The sequence below is a fragment of the Cavia porcellus genome, unplaced genomic scaffold (genome assembly GCF_034190915.1).
Source record: "Cavia porcellus strain 051 isolate PalLab524CR breed Dunkin Hartley unplaced genomic scaffold, mCavPor4.1 scaffold_12, whole genome shotgun sequence".
Lineage (NCBI taxonomy): Eukaryota > Metazoa > Chordata > Mammalia > Rodentia > Caviidae > Cavia > Cavia porcellus.
In genome coordinates, this window is record NW_026947495.1 from 40,007,155 (window position 1) to 40,025,776 (window position 18,622).

The window sequence follows — 18,622 nt, forward strand, 5'->3', positions numbered from 1 at the left end:
TTATGGATTAAAAACTAGTGGTCAACTTAACACCAGCAGAATTAAATCACCATGGTGCTGAGCTTAGATATTCCACCTCAGGAAAGTTGCCAGCATAAACAGAGACATGGAGAAGAAGAAGAGAGACGTTGAGGCATTGTGGGTTTCACTAAGTGTTGCTGTCTGAGCTGTTGGTTCTCCTGAAGGAGCTCTGGTCCTTATATTGAGCATTGCTTCCTGGCTCCGGAGGGGAAGATGTGTACCACTTAATCTCCAGGACAAACTTGTCATGCTGGCTTCCTAGCATGTACTTAACTTTGCTTATCATCAGAGGAGCTTGGGGCCTCTGTGTAACTGAGGACATCTGTGGTGCTTTTCAGGATAGCCCTGGTCTTTGTTTTGAGCATGACTTCCTGGCTCCAGCATAGAACCCTCAACCTTCCAGCACAGCTCTTTTACCCCGCTGGCATAGACTTTCTAGCTTCCACCACTGACCTTTGGGCCTTCCCAGTACAGACCCATAAAAGAGACTGGTGTGAGTCCCTTTTGTGGGCTCTAAACCTCCAGCTGGACTTGTTGGAGGCACCGTCGTGGGCTCTAGATTTTCATCTGGATTCATGTGGGACATTGCTGTGGAATCCAGGCCTTTGGCTAAATATTCTATGTCTTTAGTGTTGTGGATAGATTTCCTGCAGTTTCTTGTATTAACTCTGGGTAACCACCATAAAATAATACTATAAATTCCATGTATTGATTCTAATTGCTCTCCTCACAACCCCTGAGTACAACACCATCTATGAAGCTACAGCTTCACCTGGAGTTCCTGAGTTGAAGCCACCCTCTAACACACTGCCTAGGAGAGCCACATAACCTGTCAAAGTGATGACAGAGAATGTGCGGCTCTGTTGAGTTACAGACTAGTGTTCCAATGTGGTCTTACATTAATTGAGTTACATCCCACCTCCCGAGGGCATGAAAAATCAAATTACTCTATGGTTCCAAGAGTAAGCTTGTAAAGCTCTGACAATACAGAAATAGCAGTCATAAGAAAGTTGCCAAAAAGCTTATGGTAGTAGAACCCACTACAATATGTGCAAAGGTATATCATGCAACAGTAAATGGCCAAAGCCAAAATATGTTATGTGTAAAAACTGCTTGGGTTGCTTGTCATTTCTAGGGCACCAAGTTTTAGATGTGTTGGGATTATGTAGACCTGATTGAAGCAGAATCAGTAGTGTTTTAATTTATATTTTGTTTCATGTTCCACCTTTGTCCCTCTTCTACATGGGCTTTTTGTGTTTGTGTTGTTTTGTTTAAGAAAAACATTTTCTCTCAATTCACAATAAGAATGTGTAGTTATCCTATCATTCTCAAAGAAAAGTAAAAAATAAAAGTGAATTATAATTTTCAGCTTCAGATTCAATTCAAATTGGACAATGGTGCATTTGCTGGATCACTCTGGCTCTCTTTAAATTGGAATATATTGTGTGTAACATGGGAGAAAGATTAATAATAAAGCAGACAGCAACTAAAGAAAAGCCAAATTGGCTTCTTTGTTAGAGGCTGACAAAGTAGTAATTGATATAAAATTTGGAAGGACTGTCAGAAATTTGTGACATCAGAATATATTTCAAGATAGAGTTACAAATAAATAAAAGGAAGTATGAGGTTAAGATATTTCAAACAGACATTCACTATTGTTCTTTTACACTGATTTGTTTCACTGTTAACTGTACTAGTGTTTTCTTTTGCCTGCTCTAATGAAGCCCTGACTTTATGAAAAGTATTTTAAAGCTGTGCACAAGAATACATTTCATGGGTCATCTGATGAATTTTTGTTTCCTGTACAGACTTACACACTAGATGCTTAGTAAATAATTACTGAACAAATTCTATGTACAGAAGTGTGTGCTCTACATTCTCTCTTCACAAAGCGACATGAACTGATGCGAGTTAAGATGACATACTTCAGTGTGGTTTGTAAGTTTAATCACAGTTTGCAAAACATTGTTAAGATCAGGAGATATATTTTAGTGAGCCAGCATTTTTTATGGATGACACAATGCGTAGATTTACATTGCACAGAACTGATGGCAGGGAATTTTAGTCAAGGTTCTTCATAAAAACAGAATCAAAGGATATATAGAGACGTGTGTAAGAGGATTTATTATGCAAATTGGCCTCAGAACTTACGGAGGCCAAAAAGATTATGACCTGCCATATGCCAGATGGAGATCCATGAAACCTGGTGGTTCAATTTCAGATGAATCTGAAGGGCTGAGGAACCAAAAGAGCTACTGTGCAAGCCTTACAATCTGATGGTCCAAGAACTAAGACATTTAATGTCCTAAGATGGAAGATGGATGTTCCATCTCAAAGACAGACAGAGAAATATAATACATCTGTCCATTCTAGGATTTCTGCATTTGCTGTTCTAACCAAGACAGTAAAGGATCGTAAGATGTCTGTTCACATTTGGAGAAACTGCATTATTTTAAATTCAATCCACAGATGTAAATGTGAAACTCTTCTAGAAACACATCCTCAGAGACACCAAAACAAAGTGTGTTACTGTTTATTTGGTTGTTCCTTTTCGCAGCCAACTTGGCACAAAAATGTTACAATCACACACAGTTTTGTTGAGATTAGTGGTTCCCCAACAATTATGGCACTGGTCTCACAGAAGACTACTTTTCATGAACTGGAAGTGGGGATAGTTTCAGGGTGATTCAAGTGCATTACATTTTGCCCTTGATATCTATTATACTTACTATGCACTATTTAATGAAATAATTTTAGAGCTCATTAAAATGCAGAATCAGTGGGACCACTGTTTATTTTCCTGCAACTAGAGGATCCCATCTGAGAGATGTTTTGCTTGCTACACTACAGAAGAGTACTGCTTCACAAGGATAGAATGTTGGAAATGGAAGAAAGATTCTCAGTGCTTTTCTGGAAATCTCAGGCTACTTTGTTTTAACTTAATACAGAGCTTATGGAGACTGAAATCTCTAACACTTTTAAGGCCGCTATCATCTGTAATCTCAAGCCATTGATCCTCTTCTAGCAGGTATAAACTCAGTTCATCTGGCTTATTTACAAGTGGGATGTGGATCGATTCCATACTAGTGTGGGGACCTTTTGTAGTTAGGAAGGAATGCTTAGACTATTTTGAAAGTTGAGACAGGAGTTTATGCATCAGCCAGAAGAAAGACAGGCATAGCTCAGTCACTTTCAAAATCTCTGCCACTTGAAACATGTCAAAAATCTTAATGCTCATTCATTGCCCCAGTAATTCCATTTTGGCTTTGAATGCAGCTATTTTATCTGCTAACTTGAACAAACTTGTCATTCTTCCCTGAAGAGGCCAATTGAGTTCACTGTGCTGGTTGAATATGTTGCACAAGCTAACAAGTTTTTTGACTCAGTTCGAGTAACTGAAATGTGCTGCCACTGGTGACTGTTTTTCTATCAATAGTTACTGGAATAGCTCTCATAACTCAAAACCTCTGGGTCTGTTTTTACAAAGCTCTTATTTCTATGTACAGAAGTGCGCTCTACACTTTCTCTTCACAAAGCGACCTGAACTGATGCGAGTTAAGATGACATACTTTAATGTGGTTCATAATTTTAATCACAGTTTGCAAAACATTGTTAAGATCAGAAGATATTTTTTAGTGAGCCAGCATCTTTTATGGATGACACAATGTGTATATTTACATTCAAAAGTGACCCATTTGACTTAAATAGTGAAGCTAGAAAGTCATTTAGGTATGGTACCTGGTCCTCTGCATATACTGACAAATTCAGTTTTTGTTTTATGTAAGCCTAAGACTTCGATAGTTTTGGAGCTGTAGTGTAGGTTGGTAATAAAAGTGTTCATATCTTCACAAATATGCTCCTGAAAAATATAACACACCAAAACAAGAACCGTTGTCTTGTTAATATTTGTAGACTTAACCTAGATTGTGTGCTACAGTGATTTATTAACTTTCTCAAATATTTGTGCCTCAATCTTCTGTGTCATTTCATCAAATCATAAACTTATGGTGTTAGCCAAAAAAAGGAGCATGTGACATTTTTTGAACTGCTATCTCTTCTAAAATTTTACAATAAATGATTTTAGGGACAAGCAGGATCAACTCTTCACTAATAGTAAAGAATTTATTAGCGTTTTCAATCCAGTTAAGCATCAAGAATGATGCTCTCCTTGCCTAAGACAATTCTGTTCTTCATGTTCATTCTTTTTTTGAAAAACAGCAAAGTATTTTTATTACAAAGTACTTGGTCTTTTTCCCACATGATGACCACGTGCTTTTCAATAAAAATACTTTATTTTGACGGTTTCATGCCCTTGTTGCACAGTCAGTTGCCACATATCATACAAAGCTGGCTTAGAGAAATGAATCACCTCTGGAAAGGAGCCTGTAATTTAAGTGAGGTTCTTTATATTTTCTATTAAATTCAACTTTCTCTTTGTTTGGAGTCTTGGAGTTCTGCTGTTTCATCACTAAATTTTTACCATTTTCAAAGAAGCTCTCTAGTGACATGTGCTTTTCATTCATTTTGCCTAGGGTTAGTTTATGGATTTATCAAAAACTGTGACTGAGATAAGCACATGGTTTGTTAAAAAAAATATAAATGGATGCATAAATAAAATAATGGGCAGGTCACATGCAGATTAAAATATGCATTTTGTTCTCTCTGAAAGCCTGCCAACAGATGCAGCTTAATTGTCACCTGCCACTCATTGCTAGGGTTTTGATATGAGTCTACAAGCAATTGATTTATTATGGTCTCTGCACAGTCAAATGTTAATGTTAATCTGTAGTTTCCACCACCACCCAGCACTAGCACCACTACCTCAAGTCCAACACAGGATATGAGATATTTGATTCTCATTAGAAGCATGCCACATGGATTCCTCACATGTGCCTTTCACAAAAGGTTTGCACTCTGAGTGTCCAGTGTTGCTGATGAGCCAATAGCAGGCACATTCAGGCTTCACTGTGAGCTGTGGGAATGGCTTCAAATATAGATAATAATTTATCTGCTTGCTGTTCATCTCTATTGTGTAGACTGGTCCCTCAGAGGTTCCTTATTGTTTGAGGACTGCTGAAGATGATTATTGGATGTATCTCCCACTGTTTTGTTTGATTTTTGGTCTTTGGTCTTTTATCCTTTCTTTCCTCCTCTTCTTCTCCTTTCCCTTTATCCTTTGTATGTTTCTTCCTTTTCCTGTTCCCTTTCTTCTATCTTCCCTTCCTTCCTCCTTCTTTTGCTTGCTCTATTCTCTCCTGCTTTCTCTTTCTGTTTTCCTTTATGCACTTTTTATTCATTTTACTATAATTTGCACATCAATTTCTAGAACTCTGAAAATCATTGTGTAACATTAGTAGGAGACATGGTCGCTAAAGTGGGTGGCCAGTGTGATGAATGAACTACAATCTAATTAGAGTGATCAACATTTCTATAGTTATGTGTGTCTGAGGAGAATTTTCTACAACTAGTCAGCAACTTAGATATCAAATGTTTGCCTTGTTTTATTTGGCAAGCCATTGACATGTGGATAACTATCCACAATAGAACTGGGAAGAGATTATGAAAATCAAAACAATACAGAGCAAAATGGCACATTTTACAAGGGATAAGATTCTACTTATGGCATAGTGTAATCTATTCATTGTATAATGGCCCTGTGTTCTCTAAGGAGTGTCTGAAATCTATGAGATATCCCTACATCCACATTTACATTGGGGTCTCAAAATCTCTCTCAAGGCATTAATTGTAAAACAGATCAAGGTCTCCCTTGATTCCATTGTGCTTGTAGCAAGTGCTTTGGGAGATTACATTTTTCTGACTCAAGTCACAGATGCCCTGAAATTAATATGCATCCCTGATGCATATCCAGCCTGCAGGGAGTTTGGCCTGTGCATTTAGAATTCAAAAGGACAGGAAAAATAACTAACATTAACTCAGAAATACGCAAGCAGTATGTGCTCACTCCCCATAGCCCCTAGTTCTAGATATTTCCTGGATATTTCTTTTCTTCTTCTTTCTGCTTCTTCCTTTCAGAATGACTGGGATCATGCCTATCACCATGTATTAAATTAGAATCTAAATGGATCAAAGATCTGAATATTAAAACACAAACACTGAATCTATTGGAAGACAAATTGAGTAAAAACCTTGAAGATATAGGGGTAGGTAGAGAATTCATGAACAGGAATCAAACCACATGGGAAATACTTCCAAGAATCAATAACTGGGATCATGTCTTATTAAAAAGTTTCTGCATGTCAAAAGAAATCTCCAGCATAGTGAAAAGAAAACCCACAAACTGAGAAAAAAATCTTAGTGAACTGTCCCTCAGACAAAGGACTTCTGTCTAAAACATATAAAGAATTAAAGAAAATTAGACCCCCAAAATTCAAAGATCCAATCCAAAAATGGGCATCTGAGATGAATACACAATTCTCAGATGAAGAAATACAAATGGCAAATAAATACATGAAAAAATGTTCATCATCATTATTCATCAGAGAAATACAAATTAAAACCACACTGAGATTCCATCTCACTCCTGAAAGAATGGCCAGTATCAAGAAAACTACCAACAACAAATGCTGGAGAGGCTGTGGGGAAAAAGGAACTCTCCTGCACTTTTGGTGGGAGTATAGACTGGTGCAATCATTGTGGAGGTCAGCCTGGAGATTTCTCAAAAAGCTGGGATTGGAAGTCCCATTTGTTCCAGCTATTCCACTTCTAGGCATATTCCCAGAAGAACTGAAAGCATCATACCACAGTGATATATGTGCACCCATGTTCATAGGAGCACAATTTGTAGTAGCCAGATCTTGGAAACAACTTAAGTGTCCATAAACTGAGAAATGGCTAAAAAAGATGTGGTATTTTTATACAGTGGAGTACTGCTCAACTATAAATATTGATCACATTGAGATATTTATAAATAAATGGGCACAGCTCGAGACCATACTCATAAGCGAAATGAATCAAGCTCACATGTATAAATACTGAATAGTCTCCCTAGTGTAAGAAATGGTAAAAACACATAAAAGTATATGGTAATCATGATTCCCCATTATATTGCTTTTAAGCCTTATAATGTTTTTATTCAAAATTGGAATGGTTTTATTCTGGACTGTTTGATTTTATTGTCTGTGATGGTATAAACGGCTAATTTGAAGAAAACAAGACATTATAATAGCTAGTGATGATTTAATATCATCTTGTTTTGAAGTCCCATCAAGCTTTTGTTCTTCTGTCTCCATTGGTTCTATCATGTTGATTTTATTGGATTTTATTATATGTGATAGAATAAACAAAATTTTTTATGAACAAGGAGACAGTACAGTAACCATTGTCCATTTTCTGTTAGTTGGTTCTGAATACCCTGTAACACTTTCATTCTCTTGAATGGTTTTAAAGTGTCTTGTTATGTTTGATACTATAGTGTATGAAGGTATACTCAAGTATTTCAAGGAAAGAGACACTATGATAGCTATTGTTAGATTGAGTTGTCTTGTGGTGAAACACTATGCTGCTTAAATTGTTCTGTTCTGACCTATTTTTCAATGTCCTCTTTTATCATAATCTTTTTTAAATAATAAAAAAGAATGACTGGGATCTCCATGGATCCACTAATAGAGCCTAATCCTAATCTCTCCACTTTGAGCATCTGACTTCTTAACACTCTCAATATTCTTGTCTACTGCACATATTATCTTTACCAATTTTGATTCTGAGCATAAATTAACTGTAGAATTCATTCTCACTATTCTTAATTTGAAACATAGTTGAATTACCTGTTTTAGTTTTCCATTTAGAAAATACCCCAAATAAGATTAAGCTACATTATACTTCCACTGGAAACTCAATAACTGTTACAAAGTTAAATATCTCTTTTCTCTTGCAATTCTTAGTAATTCTGGGTAGAAAAAAATCCATCCAAAATGTTACAGTCATTTTAGAATAATACTGAGTGATTTCTTAAACAACTAAACATCCTCTTATAGTACAAGCCAATTATCATGTTCCTTAGAACTTTAATCCAAAAAAGTAAAAAACTTAGGCCTACAACCTATGCATAGGTGTTTATAACAGCTTTATTAATGTTTTCCAGAACTTGGAAGCAACCAAGGTAAACCTTCAGTAAGTGAAAGGATAAACTGTGCTATATCTTGTCAGTAGAACTGTACCAAGTAAGCAAAAAACTATAAAGCCATAAATATATGTGCAACATATTTATGTTCAAATTACTAAGTCAAAGAAGCCAATCTAAAATGGCCACATACTGTATGACTCCAAATATATGACTTCCTGGAATGCCAATTCACTGAAGACAGTAAAAATATCAGAGTTGAAATATGGATAAATAAGCATAATGAATGTTATGATTGATAAATAATTCTATACGCTATCATTGAAGACACATCATTGTACATTTAACCAAATCCATTGGATATACACCAAGAATGAATTCTAATGTAAAATTATGGGCTCTTAAAATAATGTGTCAATGTAAGTTCATCCATTATAACAAATATACTATTCCAATAGAGGTGATATTGAGCAGACTATGCATGAGACAAGAAGCTATATGGAAAGGTTTTCTGTCATTCCCTAAATTTTTAGTAATAGGAGAAATGCATTAAAAATTGTCTACTAAAATGATTGTTATACATATAATAATATTTTTAAAATTTTACACCAGTGGTGTATACTGCCCCACAGACCTTACCATGACAATTAAAATGGCCTGTTTCTGCGTTGTCCAACGTAGGAACTACTATCCATGTGGTCTATATCTTCATTGCCCATTATTCATGTGTAACTAATACATACAGCACAAGTTTCTTCTCTTCCCTCTATTATCTCCTTGTCATGAAATTAAATTACATACAAAAGAAAAAACAGAATTCTCTGCATAGAAGTAAAACACTAAATCAAACTTCGAGTGATACCATGTACAATGAGAAACACAGAAACATAAACTTTTCAATAAATAAATTTGATTATGATTTGAATTAAAAAACAGTAATCTGAAAGAGGTAGAGGGGAAAAACATATTGACTATTTAAAGAGTTTGAGTCTATCTAACAATTGGTTTTGCTCAACTGTTCAAAAAATTTGGTCAGAAGCTCATAATTTGCATTCAAGTGATATTTTGACAACTATACTTAACCCAGTTTGTGTATATAAAACATTGTAAGAGCTGTGAGTGCATAAGGCTATTAGGGAGTCTACCCCAAACTTAAACTATGGAAGACTCCATGGCAGTTGGACTAGAAGCTGTGTGTGCTACACTCTGACCAAAGAAAGTTTGTCCATATTTTGTCCACGTCTTGAGACTTTGGGGGTGGCTTTATATTAAGGGTTTTACACTAATTAATCTGGCAGAGGAAATATCAAGGTAGCCCAATGTTCAGGCTACGGTATTGGCACCACTGGAAGTTTTTAGTGAGATTTATAGTGAGAATCGGAAGCAGAATGTTCACCTGAAAAGTTTTCAGTTTTGATGAAAAAAAGAGGAGCCTGAAAAGTTGGAGCAAAGGAAGAAAGGTTGCTAAAAATACTAGTATTAAAAATAAGCTAGTTAGTTTATGTGAGTACAATAGGAAAGATGGTTTCAAGAGCTCTCAGGAACCAGAAAGAACCCACTATGCCCTGGATTAAGATGTAAGAGAAAATAAAAACTCTTTGAAAGACTTTTCTCTGAAAAGAGAGCCATGGGGCATCCTGCCCATAAAGGACTGCCTAGAGAATAGATTCTCTGGAATTCATTTCATTGTTTTCAGATACCTAAGCACTTGGAGATCTCTACAGCCATGATCTTAGAAGTTCTTTCAAATATGCAAAATTGTGGCAAACACTGCCATTATCCAAGTGGTGCTGATTCTTCTGGTAGGCAAAATAAAAGAGTTACTGGGTCATGGAGGTCTCCAACCAGATATCAAAAGATCTGGGAGGTGGGCAAGGTGTCTTTAAAAGGACACTATATGAAGCTATGAGAAGGATGTTGGAAGTGCAGCGGTGAAACCATGGACTCGGAGAATATAGAAACATGAAATGTCTGCTAACTAAAGTCTCAGGAAATAAACAACAGCATCCTGAGAGTGACCAGAAGCACTATGACTGACAATACCATACTAAGCAATTTGGAGATCACATTTTGCCATATTTTTTTTCATATGTTGAAGATGGAACTACAAGATTCAGTATTAGCCCTGCTGGGTTTAAGTCTTGCTTTGCTCTCATTCATTTCAATCTTTTCAGAATAGAAATATTTACAATGTGCCATTGCATGCATGTTAGCAATGTTTAACTTATTTTGCATTTTCACAGTGGCTTACACCTTTGAATTTGCCTTGAGTCTGAGAAAAGACTATAGACTTGTCATTGACTTCCAAAAGTTTGGTATCTCTTAGAGATGGACTAAATGCATTTTGCATGAGAGATGCACATGAGTCTTTTGGGGGTCACAGGTAACATCATCCTTTTTGGATATCAAATGACTCACTCATAGATTCAGAGATGGGATTTTTGAAGAGGGATTGAATTCTGGCAGTGCTGTAAACACTGATGGATTTATGGATTCATTCTTTGGTAAATGTAGCAGCTGAGGCTTTTGTAAGGTGAGTCCAGGCTGGAAATGCAGGGTTGCTGAGAACATGCCCTGAAAACCTCTATCTATCTTGCCTCCTTCTCCCTTATCGTGCTCTGACTCTTGCTTGCCATGGGATGGACAACATTCTTCTACCTGATTCATTAACTATAACCTTCCTGTCATGGTATATCCAAGTATTAACGAGGTCTTCAAGAAACTACAAGTCAAAATAAATTATCTTCCCATCATTTATGGGAATTAGATAGCATACCTCAGTGATGAGCAAAGTGGCTTAGGCACAAAAGAACAGAACTGACAGAGATGTCAGTAATGCATAAGCGGTCCATACTGAAAATAAAATCTAATTAAAGTACAAAGGCAATTATGACAAAATTCTGGAAGTTTACTTTAACCTCACCATCTTAGTCACTATTTTTAATCTCTTAGACATTATACCTAACAGGAACAACATAAAGAATGAAAAGGTCATTTTGAATTACAGTTTACAAGTTTACAGTCCATGTATGACAGAAATAGTATCTTGGTAGAAGCAGTCTGTTCCTTTAGTGGTGGCTAGGAAACAGAAAGGAAAGGGAGGCATCGGGCATTAACACCTTTCTAGATCACGACGCACTGACCTGCCTCTTCTGATCAAGCCTACCTCCTAATAGCACACTGAGCTGCATTACTCCCGTGATCTATTCACTTTCCAAAAGCCCTATTTCTGACTGCATGAGTGTTTTGTGAGTTACTATTGATCTAAATCACAGCATTTCATGCATGTGCACCTCAAGATAAACCCACATTTTTAATGAAAATTGCATTTATCTTTATTAGAGACCAAAGTCTTAAATTTTGGCTTTGCTGAAAAGTCCAAGTCCAAAATGTCCTCTGAGACTCAAAGAAAACTCTTAGCTGTGAACCCCTATAAAAATCACAAAGGAAGTTAACACTGCCAATATAAAATTACACAAAGTAAGTATTCTTATTCCAAAAGGAGAGTGTAGGCAGATAGAATATGATCGAAACAAGACCAAAACCCAGCAAGGCAAACATTAAAGCCTGTATTTCTTCTGAACAGCACCAAGGGTTAAGTTGTGAGGATGAGATGTAAACTTCAAAGAGTTAGACACTTGCAATTGCAGTACTATGGCCTCTGCCTTGGACTGTATTTTCTCACTGCATTTAGTTTTTCTCAGCCATTCCACATTCCTGGTGGAATCTAAATTTATTAGGTCTCTACTGTCCTTTCACCTTGATTCTCAGACCTACACGCACAGAGGCACACTGACCTCCCAGGCCTTACTCTAATCTGTGTGAAAACTTCTTGATCCCACAAATTTTGCATTCTGCTTGCCTTTAAAAGCAGTGTGGTATAGATGATGCCAAGGTCTGCGAACAGCCTGAGCAGTATCACAGCTCTCTTGTATTGAGATGGCTGAGAACTACAAAATTAATCACAGTAAATCAATTCCTTAAGCAAATCCTTCTCAGAAGATTGTCCTATGGCTATATCTTCAAAGCAAAGTCACTCACTTTTGGATGCTGAAGCCTTGGAAAGGCAGGGTCCTGCTGGTTCTTGGAATGACCCTCAAGACAACTTTTCTATTTTGCTGATACAAAATGCTTGGTTTCTTTTTCATGTTAATATTTTCAGCAACCAAGTTTACCCAGATCAAAATTTTATAGGCCTCAACTTTATAGGCACTTCTTTTTGAACACCGGTATTTTTTAAATTATTTACCTCTGCTTTTTAGTCTTGCTTCTCACAGTAGATATGGATAAAATCTGTCTTTAGTACCCATTCAACAGTCTCAACATTAACCTACCTTGACATTTCCTCCAATAGATTAATTACTACACTGTACTTAGTTTCAGTCTCCTGCAGTCTCAGGATATGAGCAAAATATAGACAAATTTTCTGCCAGAGCATAACACACATGATCTTCATTCCAAATGTCAATGGATTCTTTGTTCCCAACTGAGAACCCTCTTGAGTTTCTTCTTTACTGTTAACACTTTTATGAGCATTCATGTTTCTGAGCTCTGGAAAAAAATCTTGATTTGCAGAATTCTGGGGATTTTTTGTCTGGCATGTGCAAACCAATCCAAACTCCTCCAACAAAACACTTCCAAAGACTTGTAAGCCACCTTTTCAGGTATATTCATAGAAATAGCCTCACTCTTGGTATGAAAATCTGTCTTAGTCTTTTTGTCATTGGTGGGACATAATACTCAAAAAGCACAACTTTAACGTGAAGAGATTTATTTTGGCTCACAGTTCCAGAAGTTTTAGTCCATGGTCAGCAGACTTAAGCAAGAAACAGTATGATGGAAGGGCCTGGGCAAAGGGAAGTTGCTTATGTCATGATGGCCAGAAAGCAGAGATAAAGGAGCCAGTGATAGAGATGTATTCTTCCAAGTCATGCTCCAATGATGTATATTTTTTGATCAGGTCTCACATTCCAACATTCTATTGAGTTATAACGCCCTCATGATCAAATCACCTTCCAGAAGTCCTATCTATTCATGCATGTTTTATTGGGGGAGGGCATTTTTTACTGAAACCATACATCCACTGAGCATATAATATTGAAATCTCTAGTATTTGTTTCATAAAACAGAGGACTCTGGAGTTTCATTCATTTTAGCCTAAGTAGGTTTCTGATGTCTTTTAATTTACAGTTTTTGAAAAGTAATAGCACTTATCTTTAACACTTGCACTTATCCAAGTGGAAATTGAATTTGAAGACTGTAGTAGATTAGACATGTTATGATCATTATCTATAAGCTTTAGTTTTACTTTTGAAGGCTGTTGGAATGACAGAATATGATAAAAAGACATGGAGTCAATGCCATTCAGACTTTAGTTTTTGGGAAATTTGGGGAGTTATTTGATTTTTCTACTACTTAATTTTCTCCTTTGTAAGATAAAAAGTAAACTAAATTATGGTTCCCAGATTTTAAATTTTTAAAATCTTATTGTAAGGTAGTAATGTAAATAGATATGAGTTATGGTGTTATAAAATTTTAGTTTTGCCAAGAAAAGATATCAAAAAGCTGTTATCATCAAAATGATTTTTAAATAGTAGTAAGCTTTAACACCAAAATATTAAATCCACCTTTATAAAATTTTTTTTCTCATAATTCTTATATTTCTAGAATTTTATTATTGACCAGTATTGATGTTTGGAACAGTGTTTAAGAATTCTTCATTCTTATAACCTTGACTAATTTTTTAGTACATATTTGTAGTACATAATGATTTCAAGTATTCTGGGAAGTTGGTACATGTACATAGCACATCTTAATTCTGTTTAACCTCTACCTATCTTGACAGGCTCTGCTTCTTCCAAATCTTGTTCTTCTCTCCATTTACAAAAGTGCTATTTCCATATTTTTTCTTTCATTTCTTTCTTTTTCATGTATGATATGAGTGTTTTTGTTCTCCTTACATGTATATGCTGAACTCCTAGCTCCCATAGTGAAGGTGTTAGGAGATGGAGTTTTGAGGATGATTGGCCTATTAGAGAAAGATCCTCATGAATTTTGTTAGTACCTCTGTGAAAGTGGCCCAAAGTGCTTATCTGTCCTACCATTTGAAGCCAAATTGAAAACTTACAAACTATGAAGCAGAAAATAAGTTCTACATCACACATTGAATGTACAAATACTTTTTCCTTGGACTTCAAGCCCCCATAACTCCTGAAAGACATTTATGTTGTTGCTTAACTACCCACTTTATAGCATTTTGTGATAGAATTCAAAGGAACTGAGAAACTGAGATAAATAACAGATAAATCTAGTCTCTGAATTTTTCATTATTCAGTGCTTACTACTCACTTATTTTCTCCTGTTTATTACTTTAAATTCTTATAGAAACTCCCTATTGAGAAACTCTAGCTTCCAAACATTGTTTTGCAGTCTACTGGTTATCACTGAATCATAGGTTTGGTGTTGTTAGTTTTTCCATACCCCAAACCATTGTTTACTAAACTTTGGTTTACTGAAAGAAATCAAGAAAGCAAGAAAGCAAGAAAGCAAAAAGAAAGAAAGAAAGAAAGAAAGAAAGAAAGAAAGAAAGAAAGAAAGAAAGAAAGAAAGAAAGCTACTGATATCCAGGTCATGTTGTCAATGTCACATGTGACGAGTGGTAACTGTGTTGGACAGTGGAGACTTGAATGAAAATTCTGTTGGAGAGGGCTTGCCTAAGAGTAAAATCAATGAGATGTGAACTTTCTAATTTCTACGTAGAATTACTGACTGAGTAGTTTAAAAAGAGAAGGATTTAAACTTTGTTTAGTCATTGACTAAACTCTAGTGAAAATCAACTAGATTTTTTAAATTGTTTTTTAACCCAAATATTTATTGTTGTGTTCACCTCTGACATTCTCCTAGTATATCTGATCTATTTCTATCTTCATATATTGATAGCATGAAGCAAAATATATTTAACGATTTCTGTTTCTTGAGACCCAATTCAGAGTTACACTATCTTGTAGGAATGAAATATTTTTGGAGACATTTTCTGAGACTGTACTGTCTTTCTTTTCTTTTTTGAACCCACTCCATCCCTGCCACCACACGCTGTAGTTCCCCATTTACTCAGAGGAGTAGCCAAATCTGCCAAATAGTCTCAATGGGCTCCACGTGCTTACTACCTACTTGCTATTTTAAAAAATCTAGATAAACACTATTATTCTGGGAAAACTGGCTACATTCTGTAGAGGAACTGTATGGAAACATCTCTGTTCCCATCTTTCATCATATTTACGTCTGAGGTTGGTTATTCTTTAATATCTTTCCAGACTGTGCTGTAATTAGCACTGCAGCTTTGACTATGTTTAAAGTAATCGTCTGCCCAACACAGCAAAAGGCAAAGCTTGTGGTTATTTGGTTAATTTAGTCAGTGGATTCAGCCACAGTACATAATTGTTCTCTTTTAAGAAAATCACTCAGAGGATAAATTATATAGTTAAGTTACCTGCAATGATCTCATCCATCAGGCAGTGAGCCCTGCATCTCATGCTCTCTGTCTCTATTACATTTTGCCGTCCTATTCTACCTCCGCTCTCCCTCTTACTCCTTAAAAATTGAGGAAAGTGAAATTAATATTCTTGTTTCTTTTGTCCATTAATCTGAAACCTAACACAGTGTTCCCTGCAAATTTTGCAGTGCTCTGCCATTTCTAGGTAGAATAATCAATTCCAGAAGTAAGGTATGATGTGTGAAATTAAAATCAAGGAGAATTTTAGTCATTTTCAATGTTTAATGGCCTCTTATATTTCAACTGTTAATGGATTTTTAAGCACAAAAATCTTTGACAGAAAATCATGCATGAACATTCCCAGTTTTACTGTAGAGATTATTTGTGGTAACATTTTCTGGTCCCAAAGAAGACAAAGAGAGTAAGTTTTCATAGTTACAATGAAAAGTCATGAAAGGACCCTCTTTCTTTTCTTACTTTACAGTAAAATTTAAGTCTTTGATACAATCTAAAAGCTGTAGAGTTTCATTTTGTACTTTTGATTTTTCTGATAGATCAATCTTTCCTTCTTTTTAAAAATCTATCCATATCCTGTCTTGCCCCCAAAGGAGCACTACTTAGCCCTGTTCTGGTGCAAGTAGCATCACGCTTTCTTGGACCAGACTCTTCAGAGAATTATGCACACTTGGCCCACCTTGATTATATCAAGCCCATCTGACTCTATTTTTATTTCTTTCTTTAGAGGTAGTCTGTATCCCAAGTATGTACTCATCAGTGGCTCTGAGGATAAGCACCTTTGTATTATCTATATCCAGTATTTCTTTTTGAAGACCAGAAAAATGGTTTTAGTTATTGTTCTTACCTGTTCTATCAGCAACAGTTTCACATATCCTACAAACAACTTTCTTAGTACCACTATGGCTAAAGGTAACATGAGCCTTTTAATCATTATGTCCAACAATTTAGGTTATTGGTAGAAGCAAAGCCATTATTCCCCTCAGTTTATTTATTTTAATAAGTGTGCTTAATCATAAGAAGACTGGATTAATTCATTGAAGAATTCAAGACTGATTGTGCTGTTGACAGGTGGGTCAGTGGGATCCTAAACCGGAAGGCTATAATACATCTCTCCCCAATTCCTCTCTTTACTTTGTTTCCTGTGTGCCATTAATTGAGTACATGTTCTTCTGCCATGACCTTTTGTGTTTCTGTTTCTGAGTTACATTCTGCCCACCATCTTTGCTGTCAGGTTACAAGCATTAGGTATTGAGTCTCAGTGATGAGGAAAATGAGTAAGACAGAATCGATGCAAGAGATGGCACTGTCACTGTAACTATACATGACCATGTGGTCGGAAGCCTCTGAAAGTGGTTTGCAGGAACTTTTTGAAAAGGTTTGGAGATCTGAGCCAAAGAAGCCCTAGAATCCTGAAAACTAATCTTGGTAGAGTTTCTAACCAGAACACATAAGACCAAAATGATGATCCAAATGAAAAGAGTAAATGCCACAGTCAAAATGTTTCAGCTGTGAACAAGGATTCCATTGACAGTTGGACTAGAAGACACATGTATTATGCTCTGGAAGATTGTTTTTCAACATTTTCCCCATGTTCTGAGGCATTATAGAAGACCGAAGGTAAGGACAGCGGGCTAATTAATCTGGCAGAGAAATCTTGAAAACCAATCATTGTTCAGGATAGGAGAACTATATTATTGGCAGTAGCTTTTAGCCAGTTGTATACTGAAAGTCAGGAGTAAAATATCTCATTTTAAGTCTTTAGTAAAATATCTCATTTAAAGTCTTCAGTTCCAGAAAGTTCTTGCAAACTTGGGGCAAAAGAGAGCTTGATTGATTAAAAAAAAAAATTACCTTTTTTTTTTTTTTTTTTTTTAAAGCCAAGTACTTTGCATCAGGACAATAGGAAAGATGGCTTATAAGCACCTCTGGAATTGCAAAGATCCCACTCTTTGCAATTTTAAGAGTACAATAGTGTAAAACTTTTACTTAAAAAGCAATGCCAGAGCATCCTGCTCATTCAGGTCACAGAGGGAAATGTTTCCACAAATTCAGCCATCCATGCTCTCAGAAGTCACTACCTCCATGATCTAATAAGGGCCTGGCTACCGCTTGAGCTGGCAGCAGACTTTGGTGTCAGCATGTAGTACTATTTTAGAGGAATTCAAAACACAATAAAGATCAAAGAGCCTTCTACCCAGATTTCAGAGAAAAGCCTTGGAGGCCAAGCAATGTACCCCGAGAGGTGCTGTGGTTGATACATTGCATCATTTTGAGAAGTTTAGGAGTTTAAGAGACTCAGCAGGGAGCCAAGGTTCTTATTTTGTAAATATCATCATCTTGTGCAAGAAGACGGCAAAGAGATTTTGTGAGTACTATACTGGTCCTGGGGGCGGGGGGCGGGGAGTGTCTGTGTAGAAGAGAGGAAAAGAGGCTTACTCACTCCCCTCTGGCTACTTTTTCTGTTGCTGCCTTGAAGTGTTGCCCCTATGCCACGCCACCCCAACTTGGAGCCAACTAATTATCAACTGAAAACTCCACAAACTGTGACCTAAATAAACATTTTTCTCGCTTAATTTTGGGTGTCAGGTATTTTGTCTCAGCAATGAGAGAAAAGTAACCAAGATAAGAGGGCAGTGCATAAACCTATGACAGCAAAGCCAAAAGTTCAGCAGAGACCCCAGGGAATTGGAGATGCCTTGGACATGGAATGTCAACCAAAGGAAGCTGGAGACCCTCAAAATAACTAGTCCAAATGTGCTGCCGCAAATGCTGTGACTGACAATGCAATAGAAACTAGGCTTTCAAATTGATATCGAGCTACAACTTGCACAAGGAGATGGACATGAAAATACAAGAATTAATGTATTCACTGCTGAGTTTTGGTTTTTGCTTTGGTATTCTTTTCTTTTCTCCTACCCCTCCCTTTTGGAATATGAATGTTTAACCTGTATCTTTATATGACAGCAATACTTAATTTTCTTCTTTTTAAGGAACTCATAACTATGAGTTTG